The 9488-nt window shown below is 37.5% G+C and overlaps 1 long non-coding RNA gene across 1 annotated transcript; it reads left to right on the forward strand.

Moving 5' to 3' along the window:
* The first annotated feature begins 517 nt into the window (after positions 1-517).
* LOC120333661 (uncharacterized) lies at positions 518-2914 on the forward strand. The gene is made up of 3 exons (XR_005568270.2): positions 518-727; positions 913-1107; positions 1191-2914. It is a non-coding gene; the product is annotated as an uncharacterized LOC120333661 (long non-coding RNA).
* The last annotated feature ends 6574 nt before the right edge of the window (positions 2915-9488 follow it).

The raw sequence follows: 9488 nt of genomic DNA on the forward strand, positions 1-9488 counted from the left end.
TGGGTTCAAATGTACGTGGGTTCAAATGTAATGGAACCTTAAAATATATTTGGAATTGCCGGACCCCGATAATTTTTAAATTTTGTGTCCGGACCGTTAAATAAAAAATTGTTGAGTACCCCTGTCTTAGACAATGAGTATTTGGCAGTTCCTTCAATCTTCGTCAACATTGCAGGGTTAATTTTTGCAATATCCTAATACTGGCTGCAAGAAAGATCGTTAAACTTGTAAACTAATATATTAGTGAGTATACTAGCAACAGACTAAAATAGTAGGTTCTCGCGTTCTTTCAACCATTGTGGTTGCTTTAAAGCGAAAATGCGCTCAACGTTGGCGTTATGCGAAATAATGCTGGAGTAATATGGTGTGATCTCAATCAGTTCGCTGGTGCTGTAGGTTTTGAAATAATCTGTCCATCTTTCATGTGACATGAGTTTACAGTTTTGAATTGAAGTTGCTTTTCTACGAACTTGCATAAGTTCTGGAATTGGTCGAACAACTTGGTTTTATTAATCGAAACATTTTTCTCAAGAAAATACTCAACGCACGGTTCAACAATTCTCCACTCGGTGTTTTGGATCAGAAGCATCCGGTCGAAGAATTTGAATTCCTCAAACGAAGCTGCCCATTACTGAGATATTGTACACAAGACACATCTGAGAGGAATACATCACATTTACGGCCATTCCATTCGTCTCTATGTCTACGCGACTCAGATTTAATTTGGGTTTGTATGAATTTTTTTTTTCTTTTTCTAATCGTGAATTTAACAGTGTTATGACAGTATTTGATTTTAATAATGAAAACCTTTGAATGTTCAACATGCTTAATTTGATCACTAAACACAGCAACAAACGATTGCAAATGTTTTAAATATAACTCACTCACAGGATTTTCATATAATATTTTTAGAGCAACAGGTGGCTATTCAATAAACCGGAAATATGATTGCAGGGCAGGGTACATCCGAATTTTGCTAGATAAACTTGGATGAGGTGATACCCATTTGTTCATGTAGTGGGAAAGTAGTTTTTTATACTGTGTATCCACAAAGTTACAATAATCCTGCAGCTCTTTGGTGCGTACAGTGTATATGCAGAAATACTGGTAAGTTTTATAAATAATATTTTACACATCAATGCTCATCTGATCGGTTTCATGGTGTAAACACTTATTCAAAACATGTGCAGGGAAACCAACCACTACAAAATCTGGCAGATCGATTTGCAATCGAGAAAATACGTTATTGCCGACTCGACGTCGCGCAGTGCGGACGTATTTGTGAGCATAAAATTGAATACAAGCTATCTTCTGTTTCGTGGATTAAACTGGACACAACGCTACATCAATACGGTGAGATCGTTTCTGTATATCTGGTCTGTATATACTTCTGTATAAAACGTGACTGAAATCCAGTACAAATTTTCTTCTGAGTGTGACCGTTTATCACGGATAAAGCTGTTTTGAGTTATAAGACGGACGGCGAGGAATCGCCAACCTTTCCGCAGTGGGGAAGAGGAAGGGGGACGATAGTAATTTTAATGCCCCAAGTAAAGTAAAAATCCACACAATAAGTCAAGAAAATGACGTCACATACACCTACTTTGTTGTACAGGGTACTCAGAATAAGAGGAGAACGTACAATTCTAAAGTTATACAAAGAAATTTAGTGCAAAACTTTGGAACATTAAAATCGGTCTGTGTGCTTGGTTATGGGGATTTAAAAATGGAATGTTCAAACGAAAAGCAAGTTAAACTACAGTTGGAATATGATGATATCGGCGATAGCACAACCAGCATTTTAGTGACGACCGAATTGTTTGTAAACAATGACCAAAAAACTAAAGTGATAATTATCGATGTGCCAATTGACATGGCCGATAATTGTTTGTTGGACGCATTATCCGTTGTGTTGTCTTTTCGAAGGCAAGTTTGTGCAGAGTATACCAGTTTTGCTTAGTTTTAACACATGCATTGTACCATCAATCGTATCTATCGGCTTTATGCGATTCAGTACCAGAGTTTACAACCTTCCGCCGATTCGTTGTTTTAAATGTATTAGATTGACAATGTAGCTAAAAATTGTCGTTGTTCAGTTCACATCGCTGCACATTGTGGCTGCGAAGCATATAAAAGGAAACGATTGATTCAGAAAACAATGGCGAGTACAAAACTATCGTATGAGGAGGCAAAGAACCATATTAAACAAACTTTTTCAGAACACATGCAATTTTCAGCAAATAAAATTATTTTCCGGCTCTTCCCAGTTGTTATGATTTGAAAGATATATTGTTAACATACAAGTCATCTCAACAAGTGCCTATTATTGGTCAATCTAATCAAGTAAAAGAAGATAAGAATGCACCTATATCTCTGGACCCAATACCATTTTTTGATAAAGAACACGTTTGAGGTTTCTCAAAGTGGAAAAGAATGTGATGTTTACTCTATTGTCTCGATGTCCGCTGGCGCTCAATTTGGTTTCGATGTCGACGCTGGCAACCTTAAAAATGCAATAAAAAAGCATTCAACCAAAAAATAAAACTAACTATCATCCAATAGAATATACCGGAACCCGGGAGAAATAAAATTTTTTATTCGTGCTTCACACCCAAAACCTGACTTAAGAGCCCTTCAAGAAAGCAATCTGATAGGATGCTTGTTATCTTAAAAGCAATCCTAAATAGAGCTCAGTTAAAAGCACAAACTCTCGATTAACTAGAGTTTAACCCAGCACACAAATTCCCTCTGACTCAGTTAGGGCCCTAAAAACGGAGTTGGGGGTTTCGGCATAATAATCGTGTCTAAAATTGTACAAATCTCTACAAAATAATAACGTAAAAAATATAAAATTGTAAGATAACACTGAATTTATAACATAATTAATTGAGTGAATTGAGGTTATCCCTGATGCTAAAATAGTAATTCGATTTTCAATAAAAATAACATATATAATAAAGATATAATAAAGAAAAATATCTTTTTTTGTCATTTGGGTCATTGAAAGTATGAGGGGAATGTATATGAACAACAGTCGGAGTGTTTTCTCTATTTGTTCTATTTAACTTTGGGCCAGGATTTACAGGAATAATTTCCAGAGCGGGGTTTCTTAAATCTACCGTAAAATTGCCTAGCTCTGTTATATACCGGCGTTGTTGAGGTTCTTAGTATTGGTATCATACGCTTTATGAAGAATATGGTCAATACAATACCCCAAAACATAGCTATGTGCCATGCCAGCATGTATATGGCCGATAAAATTGGATGACTGTAATAAATGATTTCAACTTTGTTTTTATTTATATTAAATTGATTGTTAGTATTGGATTTGAAGGACGGCTTGTGTTCCAATAATTTCTTTTTGTTGATCAAGTTCAGATGATTGATCGAAATTAGAATATTATTGAAATCTTCAAAGCCCGAGTGTCCTCCATGGGACATATCTTGGAATATCTTTTGATATTTTAACGGCTTAAGGTTTTCATTGATTCTTGTTAAAGTAGGCCTTAAGATTGTATGTGGGCATTTGTATGAGTAAGAGTATAATTTATATACGTATAGTATCGCCCATTGATTGAAAAAGTAGACGTTCGTCCAGAAACCTAGTCTCCAAAAAAATGTATACCTGCGTAGACATTCGTATCTGTGAATGGTATCATGGTATTATGGTATCATTATTTTTGTTTAGAAAAGTTACGATTGGCCTTGTCGCATACGTATTATTATAACATGATGAACGTAATATAGTAACATTTATATTCTCACAGTGTATTTCTGTGAGGATATCCCCTACCGTTATAGCAGCATGTTTGCCTCCTAACACTTCATTCAAAATTTGACCTGGATATTGTTTGTTAATAATTGTACAATAATTATTTAGTAGTGCCAAGCATATTGACAGTTAAATAATTTTTTATGTATTGTAATGGTACAAAAAATACTGAAACCTAATGTTATAAACGTAAAAGAAAGTAATATAAAGTTCAGGCAATCAATTTTTAACAATTAAATAATTTGTTAACGTACGTAAGAGATAATGCAAATGTGACACAATTATTAAGTTAGTTGATAATAAATGGATATTCAAATTTTACGTAAAGAAACCTAAACACTTATTATTCAATGAATGAATTAAGAACAAAAGTGGACATCATTAAGTTTTGAGGGCCGATTATTGATGTAATGTAAGATATAAATACTGAACGCTCTTTTAGGACTGTGGACTGTTTTAGTTTTCCCTTTGTCCCCAACTAAAACTGGCATAGATTGACAGAAAAGAGAACGCACTGGCGACAAGAGAACTAAGAGTTGAGACTTTTCCCAGAGGCGTAGATGCCGCTTGCTTTGTTCCTGATTGTTTATTAAGGAGGCACCTAGACGACAGGTTTCACCCATAATCCGATGTATTGTGTTAGCCTTGTAATATCTAACAGGCAACTGCAGTCTTCTCGCATGTGCCAAATTGCTTATTAGTACATCTGCGGTATACCGAGGTTTAAAAAAGTTTATCCAGTTTGAAGTAAAGCAGCGTTCGCCGGGCGGTACTAGTTTTACTTTAACTGCCTTCTGCTTCGTTGAGTTCTTGAACAATGCAGAGTTGTTTTTGGGAAAAACTACTATTCCCTGAAATGTTGGTATAAGTCATCCGAAGAACAGATCAAGGAAACAGCAAAAGCTCTTTAGGTTCTAACACTTGCCGGGTTATTAGCGTGCTTTGAGGTATACTGACCGGTACCCGAGTCATCCCATCAAATACCTCGTCAATGGCATTAAATTTTGGGAATGTCAAATCGGGATCATCTAATTTACTTTTTAGGATTGCGTCCACAACCATCTGCTCCTCTTTGCGAGTTGAAACTATTCTCATTGCGTCGTCCGCTACGCAGCCCCAGTTATCTACGAAATGGCAATTACTATGAAGAATATAGACAATATCTCGAATTTCCTCATGTTGCAAACACGGATTTTGAAGCAATGTAATAATTTTCTGAAGCAATTTGTCATTCGCTAACTTTACGAAGTGCCTTAGAGGTAACGCCTTGATAAACATCATAAATTGCATAGATATCCAGATCGGGGCGCCTTGGGGTGGCGGAAACTGGCAAAGATCCCCATTGGCAATGACGAACTTATGCCCAAACGGTTCATCAGAAGACATAAGTTCTTTCGTGCATCGGTCCAGCATTCCGTATATCCGCTGAGATTACACCAATTTCCTCGTTGCAATAGAACCATTTTTTTGCCACATTTTCTTAGATTCTGCATCATGCGACAGTATGATCTTTCTGGGTTATGTCATGCTTTCCGGTACCAGGTATTGGGAAAGTTGTTATCCGGGTCAGCCAATATCGCAATAGAAACGTCTTCAGCCGTCAGGAGTTGCGCTACTCCAGCACTCAGTAAAGCCGCTCGTAGTGACACAATCAAGGAATGTCTTTTAGCCATCACTATCATCATTATTTCTTTATCGACTGTAGTTCTTATTGCCAACCCGGAAATTGGAGGAATAGTTGAAAAAATGTCACCAGAACCACAAACAATTTCAGTTATAAGTTCATCAGCTATCTTTGATAGTCTCTCTAATTTTCTCCTTGTAAGAGCAAAGTGATGCCCTTCTTTGTCAATATAAAGTTTAAAAACTTGATTTGCATTCTGCTGATTAAAAGAAGATTTCTTTGAAATAAGTCCAGATCGTACGAAAAACATCTCGGAAGGAATTAGCCTCGTGAAATAAATCCAATTCGGTCTCGTAATGGAAGAGGTAGAGTCCATTTCGTGTAAGAAGTTCCGCAACTTGTTGAGTCCAGATCTTTTTATCTTATCGTAAAGTTTGTCCGTCATCGGATCTGGAGATAAATGGGAATTTGAAGAAGCTTTTTTATCATTGTACACAAATATTTCACGATATGAAAGCAATTTATCGATTGGAAAAAGCTCAGGGGGCCGTATATTAAATTTTTTCCGTATTGGAATAGGCAAGCTTGAAATCAGCATACTCTTGCGTTTGGAGCTGTTGGCTATGAGAAAAACGCCTCCAATGAAGAACGGTATCAACTAGTCTGCAATCAATGAATGGTTGACGACCACTAGTTATTCCATAGTTACACTGATGTGCGGCAGCATTTTTTGATTTGACTCGCCAAACGCGATACTCCGGAGGATTTGTATTGACATGTATAAAATCAGCAGTTGATGTTGTATAACTAGCATCGTTAATAAAGGTATTCATTTCGTAATACCGTAGTAGTATAATATTTACGGTAATACCCAATCTCAGTAACTGCTAAACCTCATATGTTATCCGTATTTGTACTATTATCGTTGAGTATTTGATGACCAGAAATTTGAACATGATCTAATCCACCATCAATAACTTTCACATTAACTTTTTCGAGTCTTTTCAAATACTTACCTCCACTGTGGCTCTCTTTACCTACGTGATACTTTATTAAATACGATGTTGCGAAACGATGATCACAAGCCGTACAATTGAAACTGGACCCCAAAGCACATTGTAGTAAAGGTATGGTCGGCAGATAAGTTGGCGGGCTGATCGTCAGGTAATGGTATCTGCCACTTCGTAGCTTGCGATCAACCAGCTTTACGTGGCTGGACACCAATCCATCCATTTGGCGATAGTTGATGTGTTCCTCAAATCCTATCTTACGCATTCTCTCCATCATGTCAGGACAATAAAGATCGTGTTTTTCTTGAAAAAAGTACTGAGAACTTGTTGGATGCTTAGGAACTCTACATACTACCTCTCCTTTGTCGTTTTTCCGCTTCAACCAGCGTTCTCCCGCTCTTGAACAATCATGAGTTGACATTTTGAGATACAACTTTTTGAGGTCATCGAAGTCGGAAGAATTTTCAACGATGCCTTTCTTCGGGAATGGATGACGTGTGACCCCGAACCGTTCGTCATTAAACACAGTTTCGGGATTGCAAGAAATGCGACCCAGTGTTGTTTCCTCATCTTCGTCGAATAAAGCAGCGCCAATGTGGACGTGTGCTTTGTTGCCAGGATTTACAGTTGATTGAAATTCCAAGCGGGCAAACATATGCTGTAATGGTCCGGCTGTTAACAAGATACTTAAGAAAAACGTTAATGAAACGAAGCCACATTCTATTAATCATACCCATGTTAGCATATTAAAATTCGTAAATAATCAGAACGATACTTGCTCATTTTTTTCATACTACCGACAATCCGCATGATTCCTGGAGTGTGTACTTCGCTACATGTCATTGTTATCCAGTATTTCCAGGAATATTTTGCAGTGAGCGCTGTCAACTCCCGGATTTTAACATTGCTGTCAGATTCATCGTAGGGAAGAGGACTGTCTTGCGCTAAACAGTGAAGCTATCGATTCTCGGCGATATGTTCAAGTCCTCGTCTAAGAGCAAAGTTCAGATGAATTACTATTTAGTTTATCGTTGAGCTTAAGATCAAAATATGTATGCAAATTAGAATGTTGTTGACTCGAAGGAAGATGGTGATCGTGTATGCGGATCCTATCATCTTTGGACCGTAGATATCTCGAAATATGAGAGGCGGATGCACGACAGGAATGTTCTTAATGCATGGCGCCAACATGAGAATTCTTTTCATTCCACAGAAAGTGGTCGGGAGAAGTTGTGCTTCAGGAAAGAGTAAAGATGTTGTTGCGAAAGTAAGTTTTGAGTCTTCGCATCTTTTCTGTGAAGTACGTTTCTTTTTAGAGCCTGGAAAGTGTCATTCAGTAAACAAGAGAGCAATGCTCAAATATATGGACACGCAGAACAATTCTCGTAAAAATCATATTCGGTGACTTACCAGTACCTGTATAAACAACGCACCACATCACAGGAATCAAACAGACAAAAACACGGTGGTAGCAAATTGGTTGACAAAGATATTATCGACGTATTGGAAATGCGCACCCCCCTATTCTCCCTCCTTTAAATGTAAAAACGCGAAATCGTTAAAGATGGTTAAAAGAAACACAACTCTACCCACCTGCCAAAGTTCATCTTTTTATCTCTTATATTTGTATGGATTTTCAAGCTTTTGAAAGCTACGAGTTAGTTCAGTGTCACCGCACTACCAGAACTTCTCTATCTTTGAAAACATTGGGCTTATAATTTCATTTCTGACCGTCATATATTTTAAGAACACGGTTATTTCGAACAAAACTCGTCAAATTATAAACAAAGCCCCACATCACAGCAAATAAACGGACGAAAACACGGTGGTCGCAAATTAGTTGACAAATACTGACATAACACAGTATCAGCATTTGCAAAGTTATAACTGTATCTGTATGATTTAAATATTTATTCAATTCAAAATTTTGTTAGGCAAGGATACCGGTACCGGTATGCCAATTTTAGTTTTTGACATTTGATATATTCCAGTATTCGGATACCGGTACAAATTTTGGTTTTCGTTCGAAGTAGCCAAATCTGGTAAAGGAAATTCATTTCACTACCGGTACCAGGCATTCTGACATTTAATATATTCCAGTGTTCGGCACTTACCGGTACCGGGTAACAGCGTATGGGACCGGTGTTAGAACTGAGACAACGCAGTTACCAGTACGGTATTAGGAATAAAATATTTTACATGTTTCCTGTTAATAATACAATAACTGAAAATTCGTATTGGTCTAGTTACGGTCTACATACCGGTACATACTTGGTCTACATACCGGTACTGGTCTACAAGACATACCACAGTCTACAAATATACTGACACCAAGCAAGCAGTCCATGATTTCGAAAAACAAATACCCACTGTTTTCAACAGCTTTCATTAAATGATATGGTGACCAAGTATCCCCGCTCTCCCCGTGATTTGAAAAGTTTATTCTTTCACTAAAATTAATTCCAAGTTGGCATAAGAAAGGTTTGCATTCGAATGAGTCGGGCGGATGGACAATGACTATAAACATCTTATATGGTTTAATTAAATTACCATCACATTGATCGGAATTTTGTACTTGCCTTGCGTTTTTTGCTCGCCACATGTAGTAGCATCAATCTCCGTTACATACATTCCCGGCATCAATCTCCGTTACATACATTCCCGGCGCACATCCCGGCGTCTACCATGATCTCTAAAAAGTCTTTTTCTAATATCGTTACGTTGTCCTATCATTAAAGAATTAACCACCATGTGTTGGTAATGAGAAATAGTCGAAATAGTCATTTTAGAGGGGTTGGGATTTAGTGAGCATGACGATATTCCAAAATGCCCACCGCGTACGTCTATTACATGTTCTGAAGAATTCCGTTGTTTGATTTTGCCTAAACGTTTTAAATGTGGAATAAGAGTGCATGGAGCTAGAAAGTCGCAACCTTGTTCAGCATGTGGTCGAAGAACGGGATTGGTTGGTGCAGTGATTTCCCTACACCCCCCCTATAGGGGGTGAACACCCCCCCCTAAAATTTCAAACACCCCCCCTAATTTTGAGGTGCGATTCCACATTTTATTTTCTAACTCAAGT

This window comes from Styela clava, chromosome 4, assembly GCF_964204865.1.
Source record: "Styela clava chromosome 4, kaStyClav1.hap1.2, whole genome shotgun sequence".
Lineage (NCBI taxonomy): Eukaryota > Metazoa > Chordata > Ascidiacea > Stolidobranchia > Styelidae > Styela > Styela clava.